Source organism: Aphis gossypii, chromosome 2 (genome assembly GCF_020184175.1).
Source record: "Aphis gossypii isolate Hap1 chromosome 2, ASM2018417v2, whole genome shotgun sequence".
Taxonomy (NCBI): domain Eukaryota; kingdom Metazoa; phylum Arthropoda; class Insecta; order Hemiptera; family Aphididae; genus Aphis; species Aphis gossypii.
In genome coordinates this window covers 23,019,799-23,040,397 of record NC_065531.1, presented here as the reverse complement: position 1 = coordinate 23,040,397, position 20,599 = coordinate 23,019,799, and the positions used below count along the sequence as shown (strand labels likewise).

Here is a 20,599-nt window from a genome sequence, read left to right as displayed (position 1 = left end):
TTTACGGTTTTCCCGGCGACTCTCCACCCTTATTTCCGCCTATATACGTTACATGTATACGCGTCTAAACGTTTATGCGTGCGCTGTCGCACGGTTACCAGTAAACGCACTATATATATATTATATGTACTTATCGGGAAAGTAATAGGAAACTATACATAATAGTTCCCCCGGCGTCATCGATTCAAAATGGAAATAAAAACGCTATATATTTACGGTTTAAAACTCAAAAACAGACCCTCTTGAGGGATATCAAACGAGAGACTTTGAAAATCGTAAATATAATATTATAAAAATATTTATGGTTCAATGTTATTCGCGAAAAATGGACCACTAAATTTTTTAGTAGTATTGGTTATAATCCTAAACACCCATGTTTTTTGTGATGACAATAATATAACACACCACAGTATAACGTTCTTAAATCGAAATTCTATTCTAAAGTGAAACGACGGATTTTGTTCGATTTACATCGCAGTTATTATATTATAGCATTTATATAAACTCCACATAAATATAAACTAAAATAATATTATCTCGCAATGGGCTCAATGTTGATGAACATCACACTAAATCCGTTTTGACTATACTTGATTTTAAAAACGAAATAGTCACTTTATAAAAATTATTAAATTAGTGATATAGTCGATATAGATACATATTCTGGTGCTATAAAAAACGGCAATCAATGTAGAAGTGTTAACTCACAGCATTGGTTTAGGATCAAATTTGGGTACCATAAAAGTCGGTTATTCGTCTACGTCTGACGTCTAAGCGAAATGAGAATAATTCGTCAATTTATTTTTGAAAACACCTCTCCGAATACAGCTGTCAGTCATTATCTTGACAATAAAATATACTGTTATTGTTTTATAAGATACATATACATACGTAGTTTTCAAAATGTTTTTTAAAAATGTATTTTAGCATAATTTCGTCTCAAACTTTTTTTCCAACAATATACATATTATGTAGGAAAATGTTAAAAAGTAAGCGTAATGTTTATACATAGTATTATGTATATAGACGAATAGTGAATACACAATATCACTATCAATATCGCAATCTCAAAGTGCTGTATGTCTATGGGTTTATTATTCCCTCCCAGTCAATTATTTAACGGTGGACGTATATATTTTTTCTCGTAACGACGAACACATAAACAAAAAACCGATTGTCCAACTTTTCACAAACCCGTTTTCATATAGTGTAACTGGTTACTGTAGGTCCGGATTTACAGGAAATTTGTCTAATAGCAATAATGATACGAATGCATTTGATATCGTTTTCCACATTTTTTTCTTGTTATTTCATCGCGTCGCATAACTCTATATGCTCGTGACACGATTTGGCCGGATTTCAAACATAATGAACCAGTTTCCACCGTTTTAATGGATCCTCTTATAAAGATACAGTTCAATCAACTATGTGAGCTCATGTACACATATATTAAAATGAGTGTGTATGGTGTGTCGTATATGGATATATAGTTGTATTTGTATATTTTGTCCTATTAAGAAGTAAGGACTATTATCCTTGGTGTATACATTTTAATAACTCGATAACTCAGTTGGAGACGAAAAAAAATTCGAGTTATCGCGATAATTCGATTTATTGAGGTTCGAGTTATCAAGGTTCTATTGTATAAAATACCAAAAAAAAAAAAAAACAAATTACGTGCTCAAAAATGTAATGTACATTTGAATTAGTTGGTTTTCATTTAAAAAAACAGAACATTGTTTTGTTACACAAATACACAAAGTACACAATACTCTTTAAACGGTTTAAACAAATCTATATAATTGTATAATGTCCTTGAATATGATCCTTAAGTATATCTACTTAAAATGTTTAACACAAGCTTGAATAAACTAAAATTAAAATGGTGGGGGGGACTGAGTGTTTCATTAAGTTCTATCAATATATAGCTCAACATGTGTTTATACGTCATTTATTATTATTATCTGCATTATCCTATTTACTTATTGCGTTTGAAATACAAATAATAAGTTTTTCCAATAAAAAATAAAAAATAAATATACATACAAGTTTCCAATTTTTAGTTTTGTCGTGTATCATAATAACAATATAAGAATTGCAATACTCAACAACAGTCATTTTTTATTTATCGGTTTATCTGTAAGTGGACTTTGCTGACCGAAAATCCGATTTTCGACTGATGGGATTTCAACCGTAGAAGTTTCTATTTCCGACGTAAAACTGTATAAGTATGACTATTGTTTAGAAACGAAATTCAAAGTTCTTAGGCCTTCGGGTAAATGTAAGAAACGGAAATCAATTTTAAACACACTGCTCCGAAACCAATATTTGCAATCGCGTATAATATACATAAATTAAACATCGCGGCAACAGAGACATCGCTTTATTATTCCGTAAACAGCGCAGTGAAAATCTTATTTACACACGAATTCTCTCTTCCGAAATACCAAATAATATAATGTCACAAATTTACGTTTCTCCTGAAAAAACTGTATGGTCTACCAACAGCACCCTCCCTCTACCACCACTATACCAACTGATCGGACCTCCAAATTTGCCAACAATACATCCTTTTAATCTCACGGTCCGACGAAACCGGCTCGTTGGCTTGTCTATATTGTAATATTCAATTGTTGACGTTTAATCTCACTAACGGTACACATAGAAACACATATTTCTATCCACATATTAGGTTAGTTCAGCGTTCCGAATCAAAAAAAGAAATTTCTTTTTGGAGATTTAATCAAATTTCTTGTAATACGTTTTCAAGAAAATGACTGACGGTCCTGTCCTGGTATAGTACGAAATACAAGTCTATACCTTAAACACGAAAATATTCACTGGTCGCTATAAAAAGCGTTTTTCAATCTTTAAATTTTTGTGTTTAAAGTGTTTTCTGTACATAATATTAAATATTGAGTTATTACTTACAAATAAAACACCCAAATCACTGACGAAGAATATCTTTATTTTATTTCAGTAACTTTTAATTTGAACTTTTTGAAAACCAAAACCTGTCAACAAAAAAACGGAATCTTTTTAAAATTAATCGAAATCCAAAATTGAAAGTATATACCTGCAGCAGCTTAGACAACCTTGCAGACTCGTGTATATATGATTTTACTTTGGTTTTAGATTTTTCTTCGGTCTTCGTGTTCGTTTATACTTGTACTTTTGCAGAGAGTATATGTATAGTTTGCTTAAATCATTTTTCACGCTCGTTGGTGGGTGGGATCGGTGACCGTATTGCAGTTGATATACGAATTATAATATAATAACAAACATCTACGACAGAAAAACAACATAATAAAATAATAAATCACGTAAGTACGTGTTTTACCGGAGTAACCTGATTACGGTACACACTTAATATTATTATGTATATGAGGTACGCGCGTCGCGGAAGAACAATAAATACGAAAAAAAAAAAGTAAGTATAAACATCAACGACAGAACACATACAAACGCCGTCTTGGCAGCAGGATGAGACCGTGGGAAACAGCGTGAACCGACAATAATTAACAAATTTTTACTGTCGTCGTCCGCACACAAACATATATTATATACATATAATAGTGATATATATTTATTATTTATACATATAATATAACGTACGTTGCGGGCACAATTATTTTATTGCGGCCGATTGTACTCTGTTCCTTCGATTTACGACCGAAAATTTCTTTCACGAAACACTGTTTTTCTCTCATTTTTCGCCTACTGTCGAACCGAAATCACCCCAACCGTCGTAGTAATATAATGTGTAATATGTGTGTGTGTGTGTGTGTGTGTATGCGTTTATATGTATTATTACATAATAGATGAAATAAGTACAAAACGTCTCCGAGTGTGTTATAAAAATTGCACTTATTTCTTTTTTTCCATCAAAACCCGTGTGGTTTATAGTTCACCAGTCTTTGTTCGCGATTCGGGTGAACTAACTGCAGGCGACGGTGGTTGATATACATTAAAAGCATCACACGTATAATATATATGTATATATAATATATATATATTATATGACTTTATTGCAGCACAACGACAATTTAGTATTATGAGTATTTCGTGTACATGTATGGAACGATTCACCATGCACACTCAACCCCTATTTTGTCCCATAATTTAGTTGATTTGATTTTTGAAGTTTTCAACTATCAGACCACATTTTATAATTCTTGAGATTTTTCTATACTACTTAAGTAATATTCTGTAGAGATGCAAACGTTTATTTTTTAAATGAGAACTTGAATAAATTTGTTAAAAGGAAAACAAATGACATTATTAATATTCAGCTAAACTATTTAGAATAAAATGCGTCTATAGTCGCCTGGGCAAAATAATTTTCTACGAAAATTATACAACTCTTCACTTTTAATTTCCATAAATTCAAGAGATTTGTATAATTAATTGTATGTTTCTAGAAACTAATTTACCCTAATTTATACTGTAAACCATGAAGCTATTATATGAATTTTTCTTTTAATTTGTTTAAATTCGATTTTGTATATACCTTATTAAAATATTAAATACTATAAAAAACAAAAAACAAGACCAAAAGTACGCAAAATACCTCCATTCTATAGATATTATATAATGTTATTTTCATGTACGTGTAGATATGTATTATAGTATAATATATAAAGTTATGTTTCTGCGTGATAAATATATAAGGCTATAGGTCAACAGAGGGGAAATGTACACCACATGGTTTCGCTTTGTTTACCCATTGATTATTTCATTTCTAAACTATGGTGTTTAAAATTCCAAATATAAATTTTTTTATTTGAATGAAAAAAGAAGTATCTTCGGTTCAGTTTTTAATATCTTCGACAGCAATATTGAATTTAATATAAGTTTATATTTCAGTGCAACAACTTCCGAGCCATAGCTATAATTATATGGTATTATAATGCCCATACATCATGCATCCGTGATGTTTTCTCACGTTTGAAAAAAATATTCAAGTGGACTATTATTAAAAATATACGGCGATTACCTGTTCGTCTAGAACTTCAAAACATCGTAAGACGCATTGTATTATACCATAATACATATTTGAAAAAAAAAACGGTTATGGTTATAATATAGTCTATACTCTATAATAACTACGTATATGTAGATCGGTTAATTGTTTCGAGTGGCATTTTTTGATCGAATAACAATATACATGTCAAGGGGGGAAAACAATGCGCATATCGACGAAAACGCATATTTAACAAATTATTATTATTATAGCATATATGTATATAACTATATAAAACACATCGCTTTTTGTGATGTGTATTAAACGTTTGAACGGAGTCTGAAGAGCCGGTTCTAGGTATCGGCTTCCGGTTTTACACCAGTAATTTTGAGCGTTTGGAAAACAAACTTCCAACACTTGCACGACATCTAAACTCTATTATAGACAAGACGTATAAACTATATAGAACATAATACCTATTATCTGAACCATACTAAGTGAAAATAAAATGGACATTTTCCCAGGGATACTCATATTATGATTATAACGATTTATTATTATTGTAATGAACGAAAAAATAAATCAACAATTTGACATTATATCAGTATCTATTCTGTTACTAACCTATAACCAAAACAGTCTACAGCAATCAGTATTTTATATTTTACAATTTTCGGTCGTTTTTTACTACCTATAGATATGGTGTGATATTATAATATTATTACGCACGACGACCGAAAAGACGGTTTCGTATGGATCCTTTTTTTTTCTGTTCTTTAACGCATATTATATTGTATGTTATGCGTTTATTGTCCTCGGCGGACTATTTCCCAGCACCGCGGTAAACGTTTCGGCTGTGGTTAATAATCTGCCGGCGAGAACAAAATACTCCCATGATACTTATCGTTTAACAAAGTTGTTACGTTTATTTACGACCGCGGATGATAAATATCTGAAGATCTTTTGTACGCGCATATACGCGCGATGAATACGAACGTGCGTTAAAACATCTATGTGTTTGAAAAAAACCTACCTATTACGCTCGAAAACCACACGAAATCAAACAAATCGTATAATATACATATTACGACTATACGTGCGATATAGAGTTCAACGACTGTTGCACGTGGTACACCAAGTCGAGCTTCCGTCAGGTCCTCTGCCTGTACATTATATCATGGGAAAACTATTTTGTGCGAGTTAAAAATATGAAACATTATAATACGATAAGCACAATACACTATAATATTATGATATCGTGTTTTATAGTAAAACCGTTGATAACGATTAGTAGGTACTGCATAAGGAGTCTACGAAACGACGTTTTGAGATTAAATCATTTTTTGTTTTGTAGCTAATTTTATATTAAACATCTGGATTACAAACGGATGCTCGACGGTTATAATAATATTATTATTAATATGTATTTGAAATTAGTGATAACAATAGAATTTCTACATATTATATGTGTAAAAATTGAATTTCCAACGAGAGTGTAACCCTCCTATTATATTATAATATTTTGTTCATTCTAACTAAAATTTTAACTACTTTTATGGTTATTTAACTATACTGCCATCAAAAATTTGATTTTTATGATGTATTCATTGAAATTTTCAGAAAAATATATTTTGCTTAGGACCGTGACGCATTCAAAACCTAACCTAAAGATAGAAATCTGTTTGCTATGAAATACTTTGTTAAAGTATTATGACTTGGAATTTTGAAAAAAAAACAAAAACAAAAACTTCAAAAACATTGGTTCTTTTTGAGATAACCCGTCGTATGGTGACTGCGTTAAAAGAATCATGCTGTATAATATTGTTATAAAAATAATATATTATGCAAGTGTGTATGCCTACGTATTGTAATGTACGGTGCGCAGTTGAAAAACGATCAGAGATCTCAATCGCCTCGGTCGTGGGGCACGATTCTCGGCGGGTAACGGCGAACACTGCAGCACATAATAATAATAATAATATGATTATTATTATTCTTATTATTATTATAAAGACTTTAAACGCGTCGTTGTACAATACTTACGTGTACTTTATGTATTCCAACATACGCGTACGCTTTTAGAGGGACCGTTTATCACGGTACCGTTTAATCGACCGTAATATGGTACACCATAATTAATACAATAATGTATCGTATATTGTACATACCCGTGTGTGTATACCACCTGTAGGTATATGTACGCGTTTTGTATATTATTATTATCATCATCGTTATATTTTATAGAGGTATCCTACTGCGTGACGACAGCGACTGTACAGAAACCACTCCAAAACGGCAGACCTGCAATAACACATATTACTATCGTATCTGAACGTCACGTTGCAGCAGTCGTTCGACTATATTATATGTATAGAGTGATCAGTTTTAATACGTTTAATATACGTAGAATGGGTCTTTACTATACGGATCACTCCGTATATTAGCAATGTGCCAATAATAATGTAAAATTACTGAAATCCCTGTGTGATTGATATTACACTGCTATTATTACAGTTGTTTATCCCCTAAATAGGTACACTCGCGTTCGGTACAATATGAAATCATATATTAATTATGCGATGGCGTTCGTTAAAACAATAATATACGATATATAATAATTGGAAAAATGTTTGTTTTACTCTATATGTAGAAATATAATATTAAAGCCATAGAAAGTATACAGGCAGCACTGGCAGCAGGCATTTTTCTAATATAATAATATTATATAGTACCTATACGTCATATAATTATTTTTTTATTGTTTCTAACTACATGGTGACATTAGCTTACAATTTTTTTTTTAATAGACTTACTTGAATCATTTGGATACGTAGAGTGATGTTTATATTGTATTAAGTTTTACTCGTACAGTTAAATTTTTCTGAAGAAAGTAAATATTTTTTTTTTGGTGTCTGATCCTATTGCTATTCGTACAGGTTATCTGGAATTTGACATTCTTCTCTAGCCTCTTATGCATAATTTATTTTATATTATATAATGTGGTATATTATAGGTACTTACTACTTATATCTATACCGATTAAGCATACTTACTGTGGACATTATTAATTACCAGTAGACAGAGTTAAATTATGCAAATAAATTTAGGAAAAGTATTGCTCTATTCTTATGGATAATAGAGTGTGATCAAACTGTATTACGATATACTTTTCGTTATTACGACTATATTAAAAGTGAAAGTTGTCGATTCAAAATATCAAAAGCCAAACGGTGACAATGCGAAATGTCAGGTTTTTTTTATTGTGTAAGGAGAATGCCAAAAACAAATGAGCCTACGATTTTCGAAACGATGAAGAGACAGTGTTTGCGGCTAATAAAATATTAATTATCGAGCGACGACAAATATCCTATTACGGGGGGTCAATACAAAGAAATATTTTTTTAATATTTATGAAAGTATTATGAGGGTATAGTTAAATTACTATAAAACGATGTATGGACATATAAATTATAACACGGTGTGCGTGAACGTTGTGTGGACGACCAGTAAAACATACGATGTGTGCTTACGAACAGTATAAATCAATCAGACGTCTCGACTCGTACACACGATAGCCAAACGCTTTGAATATTATAAGTAACAATAATTATTTGTATATCAGCCATATAGTTTTACACAGTGCGGACGCGCATACGTTCGACGATCGTATAATACACGCCAGTTTTGACGGACAGCTTGTCGACAACTATGCGTCGATCCGTTCGAATGGAACGATAGGTCAAATTTTAAACCGACCATCATAATATATGGTATAGGCGTAAAGCGTTTAAGGTTTGTGTGTGTGTTGATTTGTGTGCGCATTATTATAATACCTATGTATATATGTAATAATATATATAATTTTAACATACCGTCATAATAATACGAAACGACACGACAACCGCAATAACGATCGAAACGACACGCACGAAACGATATGTTAATATATTCGCAGATACTACGGTCATTAATCAGGGAGACGGGGATGAACGATATTCGTGAATATACATCTATTTCACTCGGAGCTGTATGAATATTAATTGTATCCGGGACTTTACGACGCAGTTTTTTAGACGTGCAGATTTAATCTTAAAAAAACCATTTGACTCTTGTCGTGCTATTGAAATTGACATTTTAAATTTTTAGCTTGGTATTATTTTACGAGAAAATCTGTATTTTTTTCAAACGGCACCCAAAAACGGCGAAGAGATCCACCACTGTGCGCATACCTAATTCGTCACGGGAGTCGTACGAGTTGTATAATGATAGTCATATGAGTTTATCGATACTACACACGCGTACACCTATCATATTATTATCGTGGAATTAATAACTATATATATATAGGCAGGCATTATCTGTATGACTCGGAGTCACCCGACTGGATAAAATATAAAACCGAAATGGACGATCTATCAATGGCGGATATTGACAAGTAATTTTTTTCATTACGTGTATCTGCAAAAATGAAATTATTAACTAATATGCGGTTATGATTTAATATCATTAATAGCAGATAAAAGTTACCCCGAGATAACTGTAAATTAAATACATTATCTAAATATTCCACGAGTTGTTAAAATTGGTCGAATATTTTTGAATTCCATAAGCGTTGCCACGTCTGTCACTCATTTTTACATTTACCTACCTAAATGAAAAATGGAATAAACGACGAAGTACAAACGATTATTATATTCAATCGTAGCACGAAATAACTACTTTATTATCCGTAACCAATAACAACCTCGTGTTCGCATAAATATAAGCAATTGTAAACATGTTTGTGCTCCAAAACAAAATAATATGTGTGCAGCGGCTATGTATGGGTTGAAATACTAATCTATAATATAGACCCTACTCGAGTCTATATAGAACACAGAAATAAAGATTCATTTACATAATATACTATATTATATATTGTGATTGTGTTTCGAGTATAACATGTACAAAAATAATAATATTATGTACCTCTGTTGTAGTATGTTCGTGCGGGAGTAGATCAGAATGGTCTGACGGCGGCGACCTTGACTCGGCGGACAACCGGTCGCGTTTGCAGAGTTAATGACTCGCGACTCTCGCCCCCGACCATCCTCTTCATAACGCAGCTGTAATAATAATAATATACCATATTACCATAATATACAACCACTGTACTGTAATGTTAATTATTATTATTATTATTATTATGCGATACAGTATTATGTGGTGTCGGATCACGGAATTAGTAAATAAATTCTACTTCATCTATTACGCATTTATGTGTGTTTAACTATGAGGAGTGTATAATAAACTCGTGAGGTATTGCCCCGCATCAAGGTTGTACTCGTATAAACCGCTCCACGACAATATTCTAACAATAACAACGTTATTATTGAGAAATTGTCTAAAATATGAAAAAAAAATTAAAATTAATTTTGATTTTTAAATAATATACAAATACGAATTCGTTTCAAATCTTGAACCAATCTTTATCATTTTTTTTTTTTTTGAATTTTGATTTTATATAGGAAAATTATTTTAATTAAGTTGATCACACTAATTAACTTCACGTCAAATAATTTTGATATACATCACTATTCACTTAGCAAGCTGATAGCACTAATAATACTTCATATGTTTCTGCTTGTTAAAATAAACAAAATTATATAATACGCATATAAAAGCATATTTTACGTTGCTCATAGACTGTTTTTGCATATTTTTCAGAGAATATAAGGAGAACAGTTTTTTTGCAGAATACTAAACTATAGCACTATATATTTTAGCATATTTTTTCATTTTTTACTTGAATATCGGAATCTTACATATTATTACAGAAGGTATAAACATATATGAATAGTAAACAAACGCGTCTAAACGCGTGGTAGACGAACAACTCACTGCAAGTAGACACAATACACGTGTGGCCTCTAATCTTTAACAGTTAACACAGTTTAATAGTACTTACTCGAATAGTAGTTGTAGGTATGTACATGATATAATATTTAGTGTTAAACTGTTGATATGAATCAATAAAGATTAATAAAAACATTTAACCGACTCCGAAAAGTATTTATCCATATCGTCCGTATATACACGATATTACCTAAGTAGCAGTATTACTGCAACAAAACGTAATAAAAATCGATTTTCTCGAAAAACGTACACACGCGGTCTATAATAAATTATGTAATATTTTTCTAAAAAACCACTTATACATAATATTCCAAAAATGACTTGTCTCGAGTATCGTGTGCTGCGCGGTTCAACCCTATATACACGGATACAGCGAAATATAGGTAAGTATAAGACTGCAGAAAACTTTTTGAGCGATTCTTTTACCAAAACATAAAAAAAATATAATAAATAATATTATGTAAGCACATAAAATAAAATATTAAGGTTTTTTTTTTAACCGTAACAATACTATTATACCTATAGACGAAGAAAAACTATCGGCGCCGACGATGCGGATAATATTATTATTTATTATGATACACAACAGTGCGTTTTTTATATATTTTCGTCGTGCACTCGTGCCCCGTCTATCGTATATACGCGTGTGTGATATAGACCATATATAGCTGACGTATGTACCTCTACGTAGTTCACATAATATACGCGTCTTTTGCCGATGAGCAACGGAAGTCCATTCATTAATCACTAGAATGGATGTTGTCTAGGACGCACTATAAACGTATAATAATATACTGCGAGAATGAGAGCTCCGCCGTCAATATCGTTTCGGTTTAGGGTGACGGGGCACTGTCTTGTATGACGTATTATAATGTATATAATATCGTTATTGTAGACTATTGTAGGCAAATTTCTTCGCGTAAATAACGTAATATGAATTTCCGAATGAAATATTTCACGAAAAATGTAAGCACAATTATTAATGATATTATTCTGCGCACTAAAAAAAATTTCAAAAACTATATACAAAACTTCAGGAATATTAAAGGTAATGTTTTATGGTTTGCTGAGATTTAATGGAAAAGTCTCACAAGTTGTTGAATTTAGATACAGTGTATACGAATATTTTAACAAAAAACGCTAAAATATATATATAAAAAAAAACTATATTTATTGCTATAATTTATTTTTTTACATAAAGTGGCCATAATTACAACATATACCATTGCACTGCTCACCACCAACAGCTGTCATTTTATATTTACGAAACTATAGAGACTTTAATGCACTTGTATATGCAATATGCATACAAATATATACATACATTTTTTTCGGCTAAACCTGACCTCGTTCACGGATGAAACGTAAAGAAATAAATCGAAATTTCAAAATAAAATATATAATAAAACGAAAACAATAACCGTCGTAGTAGACAAATGGGACATATACATTATACATCATACATTATTCATTGAGAATCTTCTATTTTTTTCTTTTATGAATTTCATTAGCTCGAGTTTTTAATATTATAATTATAAAAAAAAACACTACTCAGTTTTTATACATCCAGAGAAACGGCACATAAACTTGAAAAACTGTAAAAGGTTAAGTCGTTTAAAGCTGTAAAATAATTATTCAAAAATTTTCGTTATGCTTGGTAAATTTGACAGTTAGTTTAAACATCAATTATAATACTACCTACCTAAGAGGTTTTTGATCAATTCAGTAACAACGGTAACTACTCAAAATTATGTGATTGCCTGAACAAATTAAGCATTCGCGGCATTGTTACTAATGTTGTCAAGGACACGTCCGTCAATAATAGATTTTTTATTGGCGGTAAAAAAAAAATAAAAACGTCAAGTTAGAAAAAATAAATATGATATGTATAATAATTAAATAACGTACCTATAAGCGCATATATAATAAATATTAGAAAATAGATAATAATAATTATACAATTATAAATCTAGTTTTCATATTACGAGTACATGCTGTATAGTAAACTTGTGAAAACATCGAATTACTGATTTTAATATTTAAATAGAACGAATATTTAAATTATAATACAATAATTTATTGCTTTAAATTAATTTAATTTGTGAGTAAAATATATGCAAATAATATTGCACGATGTTGTATAGAGAAAACTTTAAATTATTTTACTATAATAATAGAATATGTTCTGAGCTTATTTAAAATTATAAATTATGTTTTTTTTTTTTTAGCTCTCTGTATCTATATTATACTTGCTATTAATATTCCTAAACCACCTCAAGTAGTTTAATAATATTTTAAAATAGACTGTGTCATAGCAAAATAAATCATATTATGTAATACTTGCGAATTTTTAACAATTGTCAGGCGTTACAATACAGATATCATATAAACATCGAAGTGTATTTATAACTACCTAGTATTAAGTGTTGACAGTCACCGGTAATTATTGAAATTAACTAATAATTTTAGTAGATGTTATCAATTTTTACAAATACCTCACAACGCGGACATTTACTGATGTTTATAAAAGTTATTCAGTGAATGTTAATAAATGAATACCATAAAATTACTATCATTTTGCTATGGACAAATAATTTCAATTACAAATTTATCGATATATTATATTAAATAGAATGTGTATAAATAATAAACATACTGTTAAATATGTATGATTTAATATAATAACAAAATGATTATGTTATATTCTATTCATTACAAAATGGTAAACTATTGCTATACTTACTGTTGCATAATAGTTCCCCGTTATGGCAATTTTTTTTTATTTCATTTCTTTTCAACGGCATTAAAACTTATCCATCATGAAATATTGTGATTCAGTGATCATGCGTCTCAATACTATCGAAAATATATTATAGTTTGAGGCGTATTTAGCATTTCGATGCCCTGAATACATATTTTTTTTTTACAACTGTTTAAATCAGTTTAAAAATAAAACTTTCTAGTTAAATTTACTGCCCCCTTTACTCCCCCCCTAAATACACCACTGATTACAGTACACATCAGGCTCTTCAATTGTGGTCAACGAATTACCAAACACTATGCTAATGAAAATTGCTAACAATCGCGCCAATGTACGACCACGACCATTTTGCTAACCATTTCACTGCGGTTTTTCGTCCCTGCGTCTACATCCAACTACTATAAGGTCATACTCACCTTAACATAATGTATACACGATACAATATAAGCGATTTACCGTTCTCAGCGTCGGAATTACAATTATTTATATGAAACCGTCGCGAGGTAGACGCGAGTGAGAATTGAGTATCGCTCAGCCCGAGCCCTATGTAGTTGAAAATCAGCCAACAAACGTAAATCCCTCATCAATTGTACGTTGTATTCGTTAGACACTTTCGCGGTATAATATATTGCGTTATAGGACGCTATCGACGAATTTTAATCATTCGTTTTAGACTTTGAGATTATATATTTCAGACCGCGGCTGCTGTGCCGGACGTGCAGACGTGGGTTCCGGAAATATGCATAAATATGCGCGAGCGGCGGATATTATGACGCGTAAATAAGTAAAATAAGCACTATAGGGGGACAATAATAATAAGAGTCGTTCGTGGAATGCAATGGTCGAAGAGCGTATAAAATATTATAATATTATGTCGTATAATTCGCCGTCGGTCGGTTTTGGGCGACTGCGGCGCAGCACCATCATCGTATAAAATAATGTAATCGACGTTCGCTACCGTATCTCACGCGTAATGTAATGTAAAAAACATTCCGTCCGGCATTTTTATATTGTGTGATATTAAACATTATATATTATTATACTACCAACTGCCATGCCGCTCGCATCAACATATCGACTCATCATCGTTTGGAATTTTCCATACCAGAAACCGGCCGCCGTATTTATAAGCGGCGATTCGAGCACCGCACTGTTATTACACGCCGACGATAGACGCTGCAGAGCAAAGCTAACGTTAAAATCGTTACCTATAATAATAATAATATAATAGTAACATAGTATAATAATTCCAATACCGTGAGGTTCGCGTTAATTATAGGCGTGCGTACGGGTGCAGCTAATATGATATAGGTAATGTTATCATAACGACACTTTGACGATGATTTATTTAAAAAATGTGATGCTGATTATTTATGTGGTATTCATAATTTTTAAAATATTAAGTTTAAATAAAAATGTTCAATTTTGTTCAAATTATAAATGATAATATCATTGCGAGAATGTACTATTGTACAACGTACACATAGGTAATACGAACACAATCGCGTGTACATTATTATACTTACAAGCGATAATCGTTAAATCGGGGCACTACGCGCCATTTAATAGAAGTCCATGCATAACAATACTTATCAGTTATTATCATAGTATAATCGAATGATATCATTCCTGTGTATCATTTTTGTCTCGCACAACTTTTGCCTACTCCATAATGAGGAGAGAAAATAATTGACAATGTAAACCGCTTATTGTCCTGTCTGGCTGGTATGTGTGCGTCACCAGACACAAGTTCCTGCGCACGTTATCACGTTAAGTCTCCTTGACGGGCCGGCGACGGAAACTATCACGGTCAACCGCTCTCGGAATACTCATTACATTCGTACAACGTGACCCGTAGTCGACAAGTTCATATCATTGGTACACGATGGTGGACCAATTACACATTATCGGTATACGCATTACTTGCGGTCTGAATAATTGCAATGTTTTCGTAGATCAGTCTTAAATCGACGGTCGCCGACCATTTTCTCCGCCGTCGTCGTGATCTCAAGATAAATTTAAATATTTTATAAACTAAACATAAAAAAACTTTTTAATATTTAAATTTGGGTAGAGAGGGGGGCTGAGGACACTAACGTTAAAATATCTCACAAATATAATAATTAATTGGATACTTAATACGCTCCGTTACCGTGGTTGGTTGTTACACGCAAGTTCAAAGCTACGTAGTTGTTCCCAGAAAGGATGTAGTCCTCCGTGTACGTACAGTTGAATTCTACGAATTAAAAAATGACCTTTTTTTATTAAAAGCACTAGAGATAATTGAATTTAACAAAAAAATATTATAAACAAGTAGTCAACATTTTTTTAAGTGAATTAAGACTACATATTGTGTTCAAAATCGTGCTTAATGATAAATCCTATGTTGTACTGTAACGAGATATTTTAATCCTTTAGATTATATTTCACCTGTTTTTCAACAATGGGGTACTTTGATCATCATTGTCCATTATTATAACTTTGGTTCAAAATACGCATGTATAAGCAGATATTATATACTCATACCTACAGGCTACAAATAATAAAAGAAAAGTCGTTATCTGGAATGCAACAATAGTTTTTACCAACCTGGTGATTATAGATGTATAATGTATATAATATGGTAAATAAGTATTTGTATTTTTAATTCAGAGCTATAATGTTTTCAGATACAACTGCATAACTGTTTTTGCATTGGAATAAATCAAAACTTTAAATTGGGTATTTTTTATTTCACAATACCTAATCACTGTAAACGAATTTAATAGAAATTAAGTAGCTATGTATTTTCATTTTATAATATAGGATTATTGTCAGCACGGATTGATCTAATCTTATAAATATATATTATATAATATGTGCGTATGTGTGTGTACGGCGTACGTGTACCTACGTGTGTTTAATCTTGATAAAATATGATATGATGATTTGTTTAAATTTAAAATATTCAACGATATTCGACTTTATTTAGTTTACTATAAACTACATTTATATGCATAAGTGAAAATTGTATCGCTTCTTGCAAACTCCCAAACATCAATAATAAAAAAAAATAATATTATGTGTTCTCGAAATTATAATATTATAATACTCAATACGCAATAATCAAACCGAATACATTACGAACAGTATGATGCATTCGAGCTTTTACATTATTTTTTTTAGCCATCGTCCTTAAATTTTCATTTAGGTTATTAGAATTCGTGCACATAAAAAGTCTAGACGAATCTATTAAAGTACTATGTCGCGACATGTATTTTTATTGAAAATCCCAAACAATTTACAGTGTCTGGTTTTTAAGTATTATTCATTAAAAAAAACAATATTAATCTAATAAATATAGGTAATCACGCGATGCAAAATATACAGGTAATATTACTTATCACTTTTCAGCATAATATGTGTCTGATTAGGTATACTCAACAAGTATTTAGAAATAAACAATACTCTCATGAATCGATATTGTCTAGTTCGGATTTTTAATAGATTTATCTGCATAGAGCCTTTACCGTAATTTCAATTAAAAATTATACTTTTCATTGATATTTGTTTCATATATAATATACGATTATATTATTATTAGGTTAAAAGTATAGTGAAGTGAATCATCATCATACCTATATGCTATAGAGTAACAGCAGAAAACTCGCACTAGCCAGCTTGCTAGCTAATAATATGTCCAATAAAATCAGACGAATTCTGAATCGAATCGTTCGAATAGGTTCGTTAGAGAGGTATTTCTTAAATGTTACAGCTACGAGTTTGTTATCATATTATTATATGATAATGTGATCCCTTTTAAAATATATTGCGAATAGTTTTCAATGTGAATTTATTTTTATTATTATTATTATCGTCATCATCGATCGGACGATGTTATGAGTGAGTGTTTTTTTGTGGCACCTCGTCTCCTATACAAAATAATAATAAAATAATACGCATTCGTTCGAGAGAAATGTCGAACGGAATAGCATTTCCCGGACATCGTACTGCGAGCGCGGTAATCCAATAATTTGATTCGAGTTCAGTTTTCAAGTCTCGCGTTATTGCGTCGTGTCGGGCTTCGAAATCAATTGGTTATTATGAGGGGTTCCCAATTTAATATGTAAAACCAATATATATTCGTAGAGTATATTTTATAACATTGTATTATTAGCCCTCGGTATACACGTCGTGCAGACGTATAATAATATAATACTATCCTCGAGGTCGTTACCGATATTGCTGTACGGTGATTTTCAGACTTCGTACCTATTCCGTATTAAAATGACATAATAACGTACTACAACGTACACCATTATTGAGAAATTACAACTCTGCACAAGGTGAATATCAAAAGAGAATATTGTTGATAACAGGCATTTATATGTATATATATAATATTTTGTAGTTGGGTATATATTATTATGTGCATACGTATTTACGAGAAATCTTCAATAAACACACACGCAGTGGTGCTCGATGAGAAAAATCCGTTAAGGGCTGTCAACCCGACACAAAGAACACGAAACGTACATAATATGCCTTGTATATGTATATATGATGTAGGTACTAATAACAATAATGGCGTAGACCTTGCGTGGCATTGTGTGTGTATTCACGGAAATTCTGTTCGTCCCAAGATCAACCGAAGAGAGTCGTCGACTGTTCAATATTACATCAATTTGTTTCGGTTCGATTTTAAAACCATATTATGTAGCTGTAGTTATTATATTATACACATTATGCTCTGCAGTAAAACGACTTCGGTGTGACTCGAGTCTATAGAAACCGTGATGGGGAGAAGGTCCTTGCAGGAATAGTATACCAATACTTTTGTCAGTGAAAATTTAGTGTAGAAAAATTAAAATGAATAATAATTTTAAATTTATCAGCCGTCTTGTTAATATATATTAATTACTATATACATTATCATGATATTATATATTATGACATTTAACGAGTGTAAGTAAAAAATAGCAAAAAAGCGTACCTGCGATCTAAACCAATAATTGCTTTATGCCACTCCTTCCATCCTCATGGTCTCGAAAAATCAATAGGTATTATCTATAATATGAAATATGCTAATGTTTTTGATGTTAAATCCTGTAAAAATATAAAAAATCAAAATCATTTCGTTTTTTGTTCGTTATTATATTATGAATAAATTCAATCTACCGACACATACTGTAAATTATAATAAAACTGTGTCAAAACAAGGTTAATTATCGCCTGTACTAGTAAAGTCTATAGTCAAATTTCATTTTCTCTACGGACTCGTAAATATATATTTATAATATGTATCTTTTTTTACATTTTCAAACATCGATTTTACATTTTTTTTTTTTTGCAAAAAATAAGAGCATATAGTAAGATACTTACGCGTGGAAACCTTGAATTTATCTTTAGATAAAAAAAAAATAATTTGATATGCAAATTGTGCGTTTTAATAATGTCACAAATTTTATTTAAGCTTTCGTCGAAAAGAACAAAAGCAATATTTATAAGACGGGTGCGTAAAATCTCAGTAAAGAAAACAACAATTTAGTCTTTTATAAACCCATTTTATTATTTTATTATGGATATACTTTTTATAAATGCAAAATGCAAATAGTGAAAAATAATTTAATTTGCAGCGAAATAAAGATATATATTTATTATTCATCATACCGCCCATAAAACTCTAATTTTTCCCGAAAAATCATATTTATTATATTTTTGTAGAGAAAATGCGCATTTCTATACAGTTACAGTATCATCCGCAACGAGTATTTTCTTTTTACGAACGTTTAGAATAAATCACGTGCTAAATCTATAAAGATAAAACATCATACGTAGCTACACATTTTCTCGATTATTTTCGATAACATTACATTATATATAATACATGGTATTTACGATATCAGAACTTTATTTAATAGAGGGTAGGCATTTAGTGGCCAAATTTTAGAATATTTAGTTTGGTTATCAGGTGCCATTAGAACCTGCAGGTGTATATTATCTTCGTGATAAGTGATATCGCAGAACAAAAATATTATTTTAACATAGCCCGCGGTTGTTTATAGATAGATAGACAACCGTGACACAACCACAGACCACAGTTATATTATTATCGTCAATCATTATATATTGTTGTTCAAATTGACAATTATTAAAAATTTGTGATTTATTTAATTATTTAAATACTACCATTCAATGTTGTTGAGTTCCAAGTTATATTCAAGTATTCACGTGTTATGTAAGTATTTGTTATTAGTTAATATACCGTAACGGAATATTAAAGCGACTGTAACACGACCTAACCCATCGCCGATCGAAACGGAATATTATTAAGAATAGGTGCCTATACTATTATATACACTATGTATTATTACGAGTATATTGTAGATACGCAGAGATATTGCAATCGCATCAAACGAAAGGTTTTCGAACAAAAAAATGTTCAAAACACTGTTCGGCTGTATACAGCGATTGTATCGTGGTCTTATTGTGTGCACTGCTGCTGTGCGGGTCGAGTATTAAAACGGTGTCGACCGTATCCGTTGGCCAAGGTTTAAAGACCCAAAAAGGTATACGCATCGCAGATCGTCGGTAGAAGATTATTTGGGAGCCGAAACTCACAGATAAATACCGCGGTAGGTACGAGGTGGTGTGTGTGTGTGTGGGGCTGAAAATAATATATTATATTATGTTATTCGGTATATAATATGTGTGTGTATGTATTATATTGAACCTATACAGAAGATTTATATTTTTACGTTTTTCAATGCGAACTCTGCGGGGGACGAAGACACTACAATAATAATAATATAATATGAGAATATTATAAAGTATATTCCGACCGTGCGCCGAATGCGGCGTGCGTTAGTGTGTGTATGCATACAGAGCGTTCCAACAATAATATAAGTGATGTTATAATATTGTTATCCTCGCTGTATACACACACACACACACGTGACCTTGGACGAGATTCACCCGACTGTGTCAGGACGACTACCTGG

At 31.3% G+C, this 20,599-nt stretch overlaps 1 long non-coding RNA gene across 1 annotated transcript in view; it reads right to left on the bottom strand.

Annotated features, from left to right (window-relative positions):
* Positions 1-18,697, bottom strand: part of LOC114126137 (uncharacterized) — a 69,535-nt gene extending 50,838 nt beyond the window's left edge. Inside the window, exons 1-6 of the long non-coding RNA XR_007604447.1 lie at positions 18,592-18,697; positions 15,717-15,855; positions 14,666-15,653; positions 9,932-10,068; positions 3,077-3,285; positions 2,932-3,014 (exon numbers count right to left, since the gene is read on the bottom strand). This is a non-coding gene — a long non-coding RNA (uncharacterized LOC114126137). The remainder of the gene's footprint in view (positions 1-2,931; positions 3,015-3,076; positions 3,286-9,931; positions 10,069-14,665; positions 15,654-15,716; positions 15,856-18,591) is intronic.
* Between the last annotated feature and the right edge of the window lie 1,902 nt (positions 18,698-20,599).